Source organism: Narcine bancroftii, chromosome 12 (genome assembly GCF_036971445.1).
Source record: "Narcine bancroftii isolate sNarBan1 chromosome 12, sNarBan1.hap1, whole genome shotgun sequence".
NCBI classification, from domain to species: domain Eukaryota; kingdom Metazoa; phylum Chordata; class Chondrichthyes; order Torpediniformes; family Narcinidae; genus Narcine; species Narcine bancroftii.
The window spans coordinates 83,015,696-83,029,489 of record NC_091480.1 but is presented as its reverse complement, the minus strand read 5'-3'; the positions used below and the strand labels follow the sequence as shown (position 1 = coordinate 83,029,489).

Here is a 13,794-nt window from a genome sequence, read left to right as displayed (position 1 = left end):
TAAACCAACATATAATATAATACTGCTGCAAAAAAGGAGCATCTTCCTGGATCACATGAGAGTTTGCTTTTTATTTTTGCAAGGCTTTTCAAAGAATTGTGGATCATCAGTATTATCTTCCTGCACGTAGAAAATTAGTGTCTCAATCTGCAGATCCTGGGAAATCATTTCTTCCACCAAAATGCACGATCGTACACTATCCAACATTGTATTTCATGTGCCGGCATTGGAAAGGAGAATGATTATCGGCTCTTGGACTGTACGCCTTGGAGAGCAGAAGGATGATGTGGTCCTCCGAGGCATTTCAAATGCTGAAAGGCCTGGAGTAGATGTGGCAAGGATGTTTCCCGTGGTAGGGGATTCTCGGACAAGAGGGCATAACTTCAGGATAAAAGGCTGACGATTTAAAGCAGAAATGCGGAAAAAATTCTTCAGTCAGAAGGACATGAGTCTGTGGAACTTATTGCCACACATGGCTATGGAAGGCCATTGGGTGCATTTAAGGCAGTGAATGACAGGTATGGGGCATCAAGGGCTGCGGGGAGAAAGGCAAGGAGTGAGGCTGAGTGGGAGGATGGATCAACTCGTGATTAGAATGGCGCAGCAGACTCGATGGGCCAATGGGCTGACTTATGCTCCTGTATCTTGTGATCCTATGCCTATTTACACAATTGTGGTAGCCAATAACGAACCAAAGTGTGCATGGACTGCACGTCTTACGTTGGCGAGCTCAGGCTTGTCAAGGTCCATGAATCAATTATTGAATTACGCAGAACAGAAGACTGGACCATTGTATATGAGACAGTTTTGCCAACAGACACTCCAGGTAACTCCATCCTCTTTCTCACTTTCATTTGTATATTCAGATCATTTTTCATCCTTACATCCATTCACTGTCCAGATCAAAACAAGTAGTGACACAAATAATAAATCCTCCGAATACTCTCCTGCTTTAATATTGCCTCAGTTCTCTTGCATCTTCAGGGAAATGATGCACTAGGATTGGCAATGTAAAGCATTGAGTTGCACCCAAAGGTGCATGTCCGCTGGCTCATTGTTGCCATTCTTGATTTGTCCTGGACAAAAGAGGATGCGAGAAAACTTTTGATTTCTTCCATACTTCTCTCCCACTGACTACATAAAAATCATACAAAATTTTAATGTTCTGTGAGGTGAAAATAAAATAGGGGCTTTACTTGAAGGTGCTGTGACTCCCAGAGGGTTCCATTGAGAATGGCTGACCTAGAGCAACATGCAGATATGTATAGTGGCATCATATCCCACAGACACACTTGTGATATGGCAATCGGAACTACTGCAGACCCAGAAGGATACCACGTGCGTTCAACTCAAGTGGAGGAAGAGACGAACAAACCTGGACAGCATGGTTTGTTGGTTAAACCTCACAGAGTGATTGGGTGATTCTGGCCCCCGTGGCGTATCAGTGAAACAAAATTGCCACACTATGAGATTATAAATTGACCCTCACCCAATTCTTAGACAATGAACCCGATACATGCACTACCTGTTTGAAGAGATCAAAATATTTACTTGTACATGAAGCAACCATACTCAAAATTAAATGAGATTGAAGAACACCAGTAAACAATCAACAACCATATGGGGATTTAATCACATGCCAAGCTGCCTTCCCACATGAAGTCATCACCCAAAATATTTCAAACCCCCAGGGACAATGTGATGGAGTGGTGTGTGGAAGCCGTGTAAACTGTGGTGAGGTTATTATAAAGCCTTTTCAATTCTGAGTCACACTCCCAAGCTCACGTCTGTCCATGGCCTTGTGTGCTATCCCACTCTAACCACCTGCAGATTGGAGGAAACACACCTTATTTTCTGTATTGGCACCCTCTTGCCAGATGGCCTTAACATTGAGCTCACTGCTTCCTGTTAAACCTGCTCACCTTTTCTTTCCCCACCCCCTTTCCAGTTCTCCCCTTCCTTCCCCCTTTATTCACCCAGCCATCCCTCTACCCCCTTCTTGCTGCTGCCCCCTCCCTCCTCTCTCCACCTATCATCTGCTGCCTTTGCAACCTTCCCCCCTCCTCCCCCCTAGCTTCTTGTTTTTGGGCACCTGCCGGCATTCTCTCATACCTTGAGAAAGGCTCAAGCCCAAAACATTGGTTCTGTATCTTTACCTCTGTTACATAAAAAACACTGTTGGACCTGCTGAGCTTCTCCTGCACTTTGTATTTTTACTTAGTATAAAGCTTGTTGTGGTACTGATGAATGTGAATTCCTCTACAAATAATTATATCAAACAAATTGTTTTATTAAAACAAATTTCTCACAGGGGCAATGTTTCATATTTGCATTTCAGATGTCACATTAAATGGTCACAGAAGTGCAAACTGCACTTGGGTAGATATTAAAGATGCCAGCAAATGTTTCTGGTAATTATAATCTATGGGTACTCATTGTTGCAATTATATATGGTTCTAGAAGAGAAATCCCTGATCTGTATCAATATTGCTGAGGTGGAGATGGTGGGCTGTTCCCTGGAGTGGCTTCCCTTGCTCCAACCATACCACTACAATGACCAAGGAAAGTGCACCAGTGTCTCAAATTCTGCAAAGGCTGGAGGGAATTTAGCATCCCTTGACAAGATATGCAGATGCACCATTGCAAGTATCATGTCAAGATGCATCTCTGTGTGACACAGGAACTTCTCTACCCAAGATTGCAAGGAACTGCAGATGGTTGTGAACATGGCTCAGGGCATCTCTCTCTCTCTCTCTCTCTCTCTCTCTCATCTCACACACACACACACACACCACTTCACTCCATCTACACACACACACACCACTTCACTCCATCTACACACACACACATTACTTCCCTCCACCAACACATACACACACCACTTCACCATCTACACACACACACACCACTTCACTCCATCAACACACACACCACTTCACCATCTACACACACACACACCACTTCATCCACACACACACACATCACTTCACTCCATCTACACACACACACCACTTCACTCCATCTACATACACACACCACCACTCCATCTACACACCCACATCACTTCACTCCATCTACACACACACACCACTTCACTCCATCTACACACACACACCACTTCACTCCATCTACACACACCACTTCACTCAATCTACACACACGCACCACTTCACTCCATCTACACACACACTACTTCCCTCCATCAACACACACACACCACTTCACTCCATCTACAAACACACACCACTTCACTCCATCTACACACACACACCACTTCACTCCATCTACACACACTACTTCCCTCCATCAACACACACACACCACTTTACTCCATCTAAACACACACATCACTTCACTCCATCTACACACACACACTTCACTCAATCTACACACACACACACCACTTCACTCCATCTACACACACACAGATCACTTCACTCCATCTACACACACACACCACTTCATCCATCAACACACACACACACCACTTCACTCCATCCACACACACACACACACACACCACTTCCCTCCATCGACTCCATCTACACTCTTCGCTGCCTTCCAATATATTAAAAGACTGACCCCACCCTTCACAATGGGAAGAAGATTCACAAGTGTTAGATCATGCACCACCGGATTGAAGGATAGTTGATTTTACCCTGTAATCAAGCTTCTGAAAAAAATCTCACAATGGTAAAATTATGTTGACTTTGTGCTATACCGTTTGATCTCACTTCTGACCTGTGTCTTCCCCCAGTCCAACTGCCATCGGCTTCAGACAGGCTTTAAATGGCCTGTCAAAGGAACCGACGGTATTTTATTTTAAAATCCTGCGTACGCGGGGTCTGGACCCAAGATGGTGACACGTATGTTCGACAGTGGTCATGAGGGGTTGCAGATTCCGGGGAAGCAGAAGACTGGCTCAGGGCACCAGAAAATGGGGAGAGCACTCCCCCATTTGAGAAGGAGAAGCAGAGGAGATGGCCCAATGGAACAGTGACCACAGTGGTGGACCAGCGAGGGGCTCTGAGGCTGAAGAACACACAGGCGGCGGGATCTTGGTGACTCGAGTTGAGGAACCCACGGAGACTGCGGGCTGCTGACGACATTGGTTAAGGGACTCACACCAGGATGTGGACTACTGGAGACTGGCTCAAGACTGGCAGAAGGGGTACCAGCTATCGGAACCGAGATGCGAGAGGGTGCCGAGAGCGTTGAAGGCTTTCTGATCGTGTCAGAGGTTTAGATCTGGAGCTTGGGTTGCCGATGGTTTGGACTGAAAACTGTGTGGCTGCGGGAAAACTGGAGGCAAATCCACAGACAGTCGGCGACTCTGAAGGGACTCTTTTTTTGCTTCTCTTTCTCTGACTTTAAGAGATGCCGGGCAATTTCTGCTTATGGCAAATGTTTGTCTGCCTAAAGGAAATTTCATCTCATTAAATTTACTGTTTTATTACATGACAATAAAAGAATCTAATCTTGAACTTGCCTAAGTCCAGATGGATTGCTTGCAAAACAAACATAAATCACTGCATCTTGGTACATGTGATAGTAAACTTGAACTTAAAGCCTACAGCACCCCAGATTTAAGCTTTCGTGCTCCTTTTATACTTTATATTTTAATTTACTTTCAGGCTGAAGCACCTGACAGTGATTTTCTATAACCTTTGGAATGTCTGGTGTCTCACACCAGCGCCTTTTTATTGTCCACACACCGAGATGGTGAGCGTTGGTGTGCAGTTTGACTGCACAAGGCATCACAAGCATTTCCTTTCTCAAGACTGTGCAAACATTCACAAGATACAGGAGCAGAAGTCAGCCCATTGGCCAAACGAGTCTCCTCTGTCATTCTAATCATGAGCTGAACCATCCACCCACCCAGCCCCACTCCCCGTTACCCTTGATGCCCTGACTAATCAAATACCTGTCAATCACTTTCTTTTGTGGTGACTGAGCTTTTTGCTAAAACTGACCGAAGCATCACATTGCATACAAGATGAGCCTGTTCCTGTTAGAAATAAGTATAATGAAACTGTAATTTAAGTTTAGCACAGAATAATCAGGGCAGAATCACAGCCTTCAGCCAATGACAACTCAGAAGAAAAAGGTATGATTATATTTGCAGTGATTTGTTCAGACAGCAGATCCATGGGAACTGAATTCACTTTATGAATTTTAAACGTACTCATACAACTACATGAGAGCAGAGAACTCATCTGGCTGCTGGAGAATTGAGAAATATCAACTCAGTATGATTTTTTTAAATTGTGGTTAATTCTACCTGAAAATAAAAACTAGACATGTTTTCTTGGACTGGTTCTCCATTAACATCAATAAAATCACAGCTTTAGTATTAAAGCTCCAGCTTTATCTTTGGAAATATTAATAAATTTCAGCCCATGGCTGAGCTTATGTAGGAGGTGAGTGGAAACCAGAGTAGTTGCAGGTAGTGCGTGCAAACTCCACACAGACAGCACCAGAGGTGAGGATTGAACCCAGGTCTGAGGCACTATAAATCAGTGGCTCCACTAGCTGTGTCATTGTACTGCCCAATATTATGTAATCTAATTAATGAAGTCAGGTATCCTGTATACTTTCTTATCTGCCTGCGCTTCTGCTTTCAGTGATTCTCGGATAAGTGCACCAAGGTCACTCTGCGCCTTCTTCAATGTTTATGGTCTGAACAAGCCTCTGCCAACTCTGTTTCACATCATTGCAGCTTTTATCATTTGATTTCTGCTTCATCTCATGTGAAACTCATCTCTATCCTTTCTGTTTCTAACACTGGACAACCAAGATTTTGCTTCCTGAACACTTTTGGGTGTATTTTATAGATTTAAATCACCTTAAATTTTCCCCCTCACGTACTGCTTTTAGATATTATCTATTTTTGTAATTTCCTGTTATATTTTAAGTCTGCTTCAATCATGCAAAACATGTCATTGAAACTTCATTTTCTGCATTCGCACTTTCTGCTGATCTTGGTGCACTCAGTGACCAACATGGTGAAAGGTTTCACCAGGACACTGCGACCAAGGAAAAGCCGTATCAGGGCAACTGGAATCCATCAAAGCTGGCCGACTATTGTTGGACGCTGACATGAGAGGCATCAGATGCTGAGTACAAACAAAAATCAGCGGCAAACCCTTTTTAGGTCCGTTAAACAAATGCAATGTGTCAGCATCATTTTGCGATTGAACACGCTAAATTCATTAAAAGTTAATGTTCCTCCAACTTCCGATGTGATACAGCAAATCTGAACAACAATGTATCAAGTTGCTGTGGCCTTAAACAAAAGAGTGACTGGATTCCAAAGTTCATCTGCTAAAGACCTTATCCTCAATGGAAAAGCCATAACTAAATCTATGCTTTGGATTGAACCTGGCCCGTTCTATGAAAGACATTGTGCTGTGATAAACAGAGGGTTTGTGCGATTATATGAGGGACGATTTGTTCTGTTGGAATAATTTATAAAATTAAAATGTATACTGGCTTATAGAGATACATTTTCATGTCCTAAATTATAATCTGTGAAGGAAGTGCTATTAATTGTGGCTGAAACAGATTGAGTTAAATCTCTGAGCATCAGCTGCATATGGATATTAAATGGTTTAATACTGAATGATGAGAGTATTCAGTTCAACTGGCTGCAGGGCAGTTTGTCATTGTGTGGATGAACTTCATTGTTCAGATGTAAGGAAGGATTCCACTTTATCTCCAGTCACAGCGTGTGGTACAGGTACACAATCCTTTATCCGGACATCTAAAATCCGGAAAGCTCCAAAAATCGGCATTTTTTTTCCAGGTGCTGGTACAGCGGAGGGAGAGAGAGAGCCAACAAGCGTGACTAGGGCAGGTAGGCGGGGGGGGGGGGGGGGGTGGGTGGTGGTGGGGTGGAGGGAGAGACGGCAGCGCGACTCGGGTGGGCGGAGGGGGGGAGAGAGGGATGCCAGCGCAACTGGAAGTGGGTGGATACAGCAGCACAGTTCAGGTCGGCTTAAATCTGGGGCATCTGGCTTTTGTTCTGAAATCCAGAAAAATTTAAAATTTGGAACACTGTCCCCCAAGGGTTCCAGATAAAGGATTGTGTACCTGTATATCTATTTAGCTATTTGTATGTCCACAATGATCTTTGCATCCTCCTTGACCACAGGGCAGTGCCGGAGGATTGGAGAGTGGCAAGTGTGGTCCAATTGTTTTAAATTTCAATTTCAAATGTATTTATCACTTGATGGTACAGGTACAACTTGACAAAACAGCATTCTCCGGTCCTTGGTGCAAAACGTGCAGATAAACAACCAGACATAATATATATATATATATATTTCTCCGTTAATGAGAGTATCAGATGGTTAGTGTGAATAGTTTCTTTGGTTGTTCAGAATTCTCACTGCCCATGGGAAGAAGCTGTTTTTCAGGCTGATGGATCTATATCTGATACTCCTCTATCTCTTCCCCGATGGGAATAGCTGAAAGATGCTGTGTGTGGAGTGGAAGGGGTCCTCAATGATTTTGTGCACCCTCTTCAAACAAAAATCCAGGTAGATCATGTCGATAGTGGGGAGGTAGACCCCAGTGATCCTCTCTGCCACTCATATGGTCCTGTGGATTGATCTCTGATCCAATCTCTACTGCAACCTTACCACACTATGATGCAGCCAGACAGGATGCTCTCAATAGAACTCCTGTAGAAGGTTGATATGATGATGGCTGGTAGCCATGCCTGCTTCAGTCTTCTCAGAAAGTGCAGTGGCTGTTTCACCTTCCTGACAAATGAGGAGATGTAATGCATCCATGATAGGACACTTGTTAAGTGATCTCCAAGGAACTCAGTATTCTACTCTCTCCACTACCATGTTATTCATGTGTAGCGGATGGTAGTCATTCCTGGTCCTCCTAAAGTCCACAATCATCTCCTTCATCTTGTCTACGTTGAGTCGAAGGTTGTTATTCTCACACCATATCACGAGATTTTCCACCTCTTCTCTGCAGTGCGACTCATTGTTGTTGCAGATGTGGCCAACTACTGTTGTGTCATCTGCCATCTTGGTGACTCTGTCAGAACTGGATCTAGTGATGCAATCGTGGGTCAGTAGGATGAGCAGGCGAAGTCTTCCAACCCAATCAGACTTTGGAATGCTCTTTCCATTAGGAGATTAAGAATCCAGTCACAGAGAGGGGTGTTGAGTCCCAGCAAGGACAGCCTCCGGGGAATGATCGTATTAAATGCCATGCTGGTCGATTAACAGAAGCCTAATATGCGAGGCATCATGCTCCAGGTAAGTTAGGATAGAGTTGAGGAAGAAGACTGTAGCATCGTCAGTGGAACAGTTTCTTCTTTAGACCCATTTAAATGGGTCCAGCATCTTTGGGAGGGGTGTTTTGATGCATTCCATCGCCAATCACTGGAAGAATTTCATAATGGTGGAGGTCAATGCCACTGGGTGGTAGTCTTTGAGGCCTTTTCCTCTCGTTCTCTTTGGTACCGGGATGACAGTGACTGTCTTGAAACCCTAAAGGGACGATAGACTGCCGGTGAAGTGCTGAAGATGTCCATAAAGACCTCCGATAATTAGTCTGTGCAGTCCTTCAGTACCCAACCAAGTATGCGGTCTAGTCCCGCACCCTTTTGTGGGTTCACCTTGGATAGGGTTCTCCTCACTTTGGCTGCGGCTATGCAGGAGGCCCGTTCATCAGGGGGAGCACAGAATTTGCTTTGGCATCAACCTGTTCTTCTCATCACACCGTGAATAGAAGATGTTCAGTTGGTCCGAAGGGAGGCATCTTTGTCTTTGATTCACAAGTTTGCCTATGGTCTTGATCCCCTGGTACCCACAACTCGTGTCGCTGGTGTCACACAGCTGTCTATGTGTGTACCCCTGCTTTGCCTTTCACATTGCACAGGAGAGTTCGGCCCTGGATGATCTTCGTGCCATTGTCTCCTGTCCTGAAGAGAGCATTACAAACTCTGAAAAGTGCCTGGACTATTAATTGTCTCTATCTGAATATTGATGAGGGCCATTGAAACTTAAGTTGAGAGATTGCTTGTACTTCTCACCTGACCCAGAAATAATGTCACCACTGTAAGTAGCCATATATGTTTACATGCAAGACATGAAGGTGCTGGAGAAACCGACGAAGGGCACTGTCCCTTTACTTCATATGGACGCTGTGTAAACTACTGAGTTTCTCCAGCATTCAACTAGAGTTTCTGGTTAGTATTGGTTATAAAGTATTTAATCTCAGTGACATCCTCAATGCACTTGCTGATGCAGCCGGGCACTGAGCTTGTGTACTCCTCTATGTTTAAATGACTGTTGTCAGTGGCCATCTCCCTAAAACAGCTTCAGTCCATGGTCTCAAAACAGTTTGTAGGGCTGCTGTGCCCCATTCCCCCTCCCCCTGATCTCCCTGTGCTCTGGCTTTGTGTCTATTACCACGCTATAAATTAGAAAATTAATCTCTGGTGTGACCACACTTAAGAGTATTGTGTTCAGTTTTGGTCACCCCATTATTGGAAGGATGTGGAAGCTATGGAGAGGGTGCAGAGGAAATTTAGCAGGATGTTGTCTGGACTGGAGAACGTGCCTTATGAGGCAAGGTTAGCAAAGCTGGGGCTTATCTCTTCAGAGCAAAGAAGGATGAGAGGTGACATAATGGAGGTCTACAAGATTATGAGAGGCATAGATAAGGTAGATAGCCAGTGCCTTTTTCTTCCCCAGGGTGGGAGTAGCAAATACCGAGTAGCATATACAAAGTGAAGGGAGAAATGTTTCAGGGAGACATCAGGGGTAAAAGTGTTTTACGCAGAGAGTTGTGGCTGCTTGGAATGCATTGCCAGGGGTAGTGGTAGATGCTGGAGCAAGTGGGGTCTTTAAGAGTCTTGGACAGGCACATGGATGAAAGAAAAATAGAGTTATGAGGTAGGGAGGTTTCATTTTTTTGGAAGCCCCTCTCCTCTCCCTCCAGAACCCTTTTGCTGGGACGTTAGTGATTAGGTCTTTGACTGTGATTTATTACCTATGTGGTTAACAGTTCCTCTTATGTTTTCTTACTGCCAGAAAATCACTAAAACTACTTTCAAACACTTTGACATCCCTCAGACTTGTCACATAATTACTTACATATTGTTGAATCCCCTGCCATTATTTTAGGCCCAGTTTTTCTCCATTTCTTTTCTTCTGCAGAATTACATCACTGTTCCATGGTATTTCTCTTCCACAGTGAATTAGAAAATCAGGGCATATGTTTCCAGAAAAAAAATATCTGGGAACAATCCTGACACACAATATTTCTCAGAACTCTGACGAAGTTTTGATTAGCTCTCACATTTTAAAAGCACTTTTATTGGTCCTACATATATCCCAGACTGCATTCCCAGCCTCTATTTAAAATCGGTAGAGTTTTTGCACCCTATCGTACTGGACGTGGCTGTGCAGCAGAATTTGGTGATTATGCCTGGCATCTGGCTGTCTGGATGCAGTTCCTGTCTGCACTAAGTAGGAGGGGAAGCAGAGGACTGATTAAGCAGAGGTTCTGCCTCCAATGGACCTCAGGGGCACCACAGATGAGACCTTGCCCACTAACTGGCTGACAAGCTGGAGCATGAATAAAAGCTCTCATGACTGGAGGGAGAACAAATGCTTTTATTAGCTTATAACTAAGAATAGGATCTCACAGTAGTCTTCAGAAGGGTTCTGTGTTTAGGCAGCAAACTAGGGTTATATGTGAGCAGATGGGGGAGGAGCCAGGAGGTGGGGCCAGCACAACACCCTAACACACCCTACCAACACCCTACCAGTGAATCCCAGTTCACTGCATTCTCCCCTTCCTGTAGAATTTAGGGTTTATGAATGAAGACAGAGAACATGGGTTCAGAAACAAATGGTTAAAAAATATACAGTTACTTACAAATTTACAGATTTAAGTGATCTGGAGATCCTGGTGGAGCGCCTTAGCACCAGGGAGCTTTAGACTCCTTGAGTCTCCTGGTCCCCTTGTGAGGGAGGAGATGTGGGCTGGGTCTCTGGCTCAAAGGTGGAGAGGGGTGCTGGATCCCCCGATGCCCTGAGTGGCTCACAGGGCACCTGAGGCAATGGACCCTCAGTTCCGGCAGGTGCTGGGTACCTGATGGAGAGGGTGTCCTCCCTGCCATCTGGGTACTCCACTTAGGTGTACATGGGATTGGCATGGAGCAGTTTCACCTTTTCCACCAGGAGGTCGATCTTGCTTCTCCTCACGTGTTTCCTGAGAAGGACTGGACCAGCAGTAGTGAGCCAGGCTGGGAGTGTAGTTCCCGATGCCGACCTTCTTTCGAAAGTGAATAGGAGCTCATGAGGAGTAGCGTTTATTGCGGTAAATAGCGACCAGATAGAATAGAATGAAATGGGGAGGACTTGCTGCCAGCGTGAGTCTGAAAAGCCTTTTGACTTCAGGGCCAGTTTGATAGCCTTCCAGACTGTGGTGTTTTCCTTTTCAACCTGCCCGTTCCCCAGGGGGTTGTAGTTAGTAGTCCTGGTGAACGCGATGCCCTTCACCAGCAGGTACTGACGTAGCTCGTCACTCAAAGGATGAGCCCCGGTCACTATGATTATAGCTGGAATACCCAAACAGAGCAAAAATGGAGTCTAAGGCCTTTATGACTGACTAAAGTAGTTGTGTCTAGACATGGAAAGGCAAACAGGAAGCGGGAGTACTCATCAATGACAGAGAGGAAGAAGGTGTTCCCGTTCATGGAGGGGAAAGATCCCTTAAAATTGACACTGAGCCATTCAAAGGGCTTGGGTGACTTGATCAGGTGCGCCTTTGCGGGTGGTAGAAGTGTGGCTTGCACTCCGCTTTGACCTGGCAAGACCTGGTAATTTCCCTGACGTCTTCCATGGAGTAGGGCAAATTACGCGCCTTGACAAAATGAGCCATGCGGGTGACCCCTGGATGGCAGAGCTCATTATGCAGAGAACACAGTTGGCTGGGGTGTGCAGAGCACAGCTTCCTCTGGATAAGGCATCTGGAGGGTCATTAAGGGCCCCTGGCTGATGGGCAATGTCATAATTGTAGGTGGAGAGCTCGATCCTCCATCTAGCAATCTTGTCATTCTTGATATTTCCCCTCTTGACATTATTGAACATGAATGAGGCTGAGTGCTGGTCAGTGAGGAATGTAAATCTTCCAGGTAGTGTCTCCAATGCCTACGGCTTCTACAATGGCTTGAGCCTCCTTTTCCACCGATGGGTTCCAAAGGTCATGGCCTTGTAATGCAACCAGCCTGCCTGCCTGGTTGAGGGTAGCGGCCAGGGCTATGTCCAAAGTGTCACTTTCCACTTGGAAAGGTACATTCTCGCATGCATGGCGGCTTCTGCAATGTGGTTTCAGAGGTAGTTAAAAGCCATTTGGGCTTCAGCCGAGAGGGGGAAATTAGTGGTTTTTAAGAGAGGGCGAACCTTATCAGCATATTGAGGGATCCATTGGGCGTAACGTGAGAAAAAACCCCAGGCATCTCCTCAAAATCTTTTTGATTGTGGGGATGGGGAGCTCTAACAGGCACACATCCTATTGGGATCGGGGCTAATGATGTCATTCTCCACCACATAGCCAAGGATAGCCAGAGGTTTAGTCCTGAACACGCACTTGTCAGAGTTATAAGTGAGGTTCAGGGCTTTCGCTGCAGGGAGAAAACTGGAGGTGGGCATCATGGTCTTCCAAGGTGTGGCCACAGATGGTGATATTATCGAGGTAGGGGAAGGTAGCCTTCAATCCATACTCAACCACCATTCTGACCATCTGCCTCTGGAAGATAGAACCCCTGTTAGTCACACCAAAAAGGACCTTCCGGAATTAATAGAGACGACCTTTAGCCTCAAATGCTTTATATGGATGGTCCTCGGAACGGATTGGCAGCTGGTGATAGGCAGCTTTAAGGTCGATAGTCAAATAGACCCCAATCTGTGCAATATAATTCACCGTGTCCAAAATTTGAGAGAGCTGGTATGCGTCCAGGAGTGTGTACCGATTAATAGTTTGGTTATAGTCAATTACTAGCTTGGACGTGTTTTCCCCTTTTACCACTACCACTTGCGCTCTCCACAGGCTGGTGCTAGGTTTGATGATACTTCATCAAGCAAGCGTTGTGTCTCAGACATTATAAAATCTCTGTCTGCTATGCTGTACCTCCTGCTCTTGGTAGCAATGGGTTTGCAGTCTGAGGACAGATTCGGGAAGAGAGGAGGGGGTTTGATATTCAGTGTGGAGTGACTGCATGTGGGTTCTGATTTTAGGCCCCTCCGTTCTGAACTGTTATAGGGGGGAGGGGACCAGAATACTCCAAGGTCACGCTTTTAATGTGACACAAGAACTCCAGACCCAACAACACCGGAGCACACAAGTCATCAAGTACGTACAAGCAAAATCTACAGAATTCCCCTCCCCCACCCCCCACCCCCCCAAGCAACAGATGTACTATACACGAATGAGACATGAGAAATATGTGGTAATTGGAAGGATACATCTTCAGGTTGTATTTTTCCAAGAGCCTGTGCTGATTAGGCATTTAGTGGAATGTTCGTTTACCTTTACAGTCACTATGGAGTTGCTCAGTTGGTGAGGTCTGTCCTTATCTAGAACCATTGAGGCTAGGTCTCCGGAGATTCCATGCTCCTCACTCAAGTGGCCCCACTGTCCTGGGTTTCCCTGCGTGGGTAAGATGGCGTTGATCTTGTGGTGCAGCAAGATGGACGCCGAGCCTTTCTACGCCGTTTCCTCACTGCCATCCTCAGTCGGTGTGTCGCACAGCAAGTG

The 13,794-nt window shown here is 45.4% G+C and overlaps 1 protein-coding gene across 2 annotated transcripts in view; it reads left to right on the top strand.

Moving 5' to 3' along the window:
• Window positions 1-13,794, top strand: part of LOC138747732 (inactive phospholipase C-like protein 2) — a 190,444-nt gene that overhangs the window by 97,236 nt on the left and 79,414 nt on the right. Inside the window, exon 2 of one of the 2 annotated variants that reach the window (XM_069907247.1) lies at window positions 6,806-6,856. The exons of the other annotated variant lie outside the window; for it this stretch is intronic. The gene's annotated coding sequence lies outside the window, so the exon portion shown is untranslated. The remainder of the gene's footprint in view (window positions 1-6,805; window positions 6,857-13,794) is intronic. 2 annotated transcript variants of the gene reach the window in all.